The 2,649-nt window shown below is 35.6% G+C and overlaps 1 pseudogene across 1 annotated transcript; it reads left to right on the top strand.

Moving 5' to 3' along the window:
• The first annotated feature begins 1,064 nt into the window (after nt 1-1,064).
• On the top strand, nt 1,065-1,850 carry LOC105506188 (annotated as a pseudogene). Its single transcript, XR_001000888.1, has one exon. The product of XR_001000888.1 is annotated as a small ubiquitin-related modifier 2 pseudogene (transcript).
• The last annotated feature ends 799 nt before the right edge of the window (nt 1,851-2,649 follow it).

Raw genomic sequence — 2,649 nt, 5'->3', positions numbered from 1 at the left:
AAATTATATAACATATGGTATTATAAAATAATACAAATAATGAATATTATTATATTATTTGACAGGTCTATTAGATCTTCTTTCAATTTTACTGAAAGTAAATAATATTTGTTGATAGATCACTATATGGTTTTTGAAATACAACTAAAAAGATGTCAAAGAATTGAGTGACATTGCTATAATAAATTTTTTGGCCTCACTGTCTACTTATTTTTGAGAAAAAGCTTCCTCAGTTCTTCTATTCAAATAAGACAAAAAAATTGGAAGCATATTGTTGCTGAGTCTTCTTTCAATCTAGTAAGAGGGAATAGCTGTTCACTGATGTATAATTTAATTCACAAACAACTACCTTCATTTTATGAAGACCGTCTAATGATTACTTAACGTGGATAAATAATCATTTGTTGTTTGTCACTTAATACATAACCATTAGGTTGTTTGATTAGTTATGCACTAATATTAATTGTAATGACAACTCACTCCAAAAGAAAACATCTAACATTAGGAATTATGGCCTCAGGAAAAAAAACATGTATTGGCAGAGAAGTATGACAAGGTGATAAATCAGACTTACAAGCTTAAACATTGAGTACATTAGGAAAATATTTTGGGAAGAAGTGGAACAGAAAGGCCCTTAATATTTCATCCAGTGGACTGGAAATAAGAGATCAGAGAGAAAGGGAAAAAAATATGTCAAATTTTGAACTGTTAAAGAAGAGGCTGTTCATGTATTTATAAAAAATGGATGATGGTGGCTATAAACCTACTACTGTATTTGGATTCCATTTGATGCATTTAAAAGAGCAATGTAGCAATTTTTCTTAAAAATATTGATGTATACAATATGCCTGAAATTATTTATAATTGTTTAAACTTACAACAAAACTGTAGATATCAACTTAAAATGTTTGAGAAGAAGCAGAATTGTTTGTTTGCTTTTAGAGGCTAATCTAATTCAATTAACAAAGAACATTATGCTCGACAATTGCAGAGTACACTTAAAAAAAAAAAAAAAGCAACAACAGCAACAAGTGAACCTAACCCTTTATCAAGAGACACCACGCTCCTTCTTCTGCCGCTCTTGGTGCTGCTTGTGTGCTCGTTTCGTGCGGACCCGGTCCCTCTTTTGTGAAGTGGCAGCTGAGGGGACTCCGGCGCTCGCCATGGCCAACGAAAAGCCCAAGGAAGGAGTCAAGACTGAGAACAACGATCATATTAAGTTGAAGGTGGCGGGGCAGGATGCTTCTGTGGTGCAGTTTAAGATTAAGAGGCATACACCACTTAGTAAACTAAAGAAAGCCTATTGTGAACGACAGGGATTGTCAATGAGGCCGATCAGATTCCGATTCAACGGACAACCAATCAATGGAACAGACACACCTGCACAGCTGGAAATGGAGGATGAAGATGCAACTGATGTGTTCCAACAGCAGGCGAGAGGTGTCTACTGAAAAGGGAACCTGCTTCTTTACTCCAGAATTCTGTTCTTTAAAGACCAAGATTACATTCTCCATTAGAAAACTGCAATTTGGTTCCACCACATCCTGAATACTACCGTATAGTTTTCTCTGTTCTTTCATTTCCCCCTTCCCCATTCCTTTATTGTACATAAAGTAACTGGTGTATGTGCACAAGCATATTGCATTTTTTAAAAACTAAACAGCCAATGGTATGTTTTGATTGACATCGAGTGGAGACGGGATGGGGAAAAATACTGATTCTGTGAAAAATACCCCCTTTCTCCATTAGTGGCATGCTCGTTCAGCTCTTATCTTTATATTCCAGTAAGTTATTTTGCTCTCACTGTTTTAACAGCAACACAACATAAAAATTCTTGCATACCTTGTTCAATTGGAGAATTTTAATGGTTTTCATTTATCATTGTAAAACCAAGAACAATTTTATAACTTTTTTGTACGTAGCTTTTACATGTAGGGCAATCTGTCTCTAAGTAGGGATAAATTACTCTGAAACAAAAAAGAATCCTAGATAGTTTTCCCTTCAAGTCAAGCATCTTGCTGTTTAAATAAACTTCTTGTTTAAAATGAAAAGAAAAAAAAAAAGAGACACTACATGCTGATCATAAAACGAGTCTCAATAAATTTCAAAGGACTAAAATCATACTGCTATGTGAGATAAATCAAGGTAAATTAAGATAAATAAAGTAAGATAAATTAAGATAAATGTGATTTGTGCCCCCAAAACTTCATGTGTTGGAAACTAAATCCCCAGTGCAATGTTGTTGAGAGGTGGGGCCTTTCAGAGGTCATTATGTCACAAGGGCTCTGCCTCATGAACGGATTAATGCTGTTATTGAGGAAATGGGTTCATTATTGCAGCAGGAGAAAACCCCTTATAAAAGAATAAGTTTGGCCCCCTTCCCTCTCTCACACGTGCTCTACTGCTGTCCCACCAGGGGATCCAGCAGCAGAAGGCCCTCACCAGATGACAGCACCTCGATCTTGGACTTGCCAGCCTCCAGAACTGTGAGAAATTAATTTCTGTTTATTGTAAATTTCCCAGGCAGTAGTATTCTGTTATAGCAGCACAAAATAGACTAAGACACATGCTTTGTTCTCTGACCATAAAATTTATCAGGAGAAGATGTCTGAAAAGTCCCCAAATTTGGAAAGTAAGCAACATACTTAA

The sequence above is a fragment of the Colobus angolensis genome, unplaced genomic scaffold, assembly GCF_000951035.1.
Source record: "Colobus angolensis palliatus isolate OR3802 unplaced genomic scaffold, Cang.pa_1.0 Scaffold133, whole genome shotgun sequence".
Taxonomy (NCBI): Eukaryota; Metazoa; Chordata; class Mammalia; order Primates; family Cercopithecidae; genus Colobus; species Colobus angolensis.
This window is presented reverse-complemented; position numbering and strand designations above follow the sequence as displayed.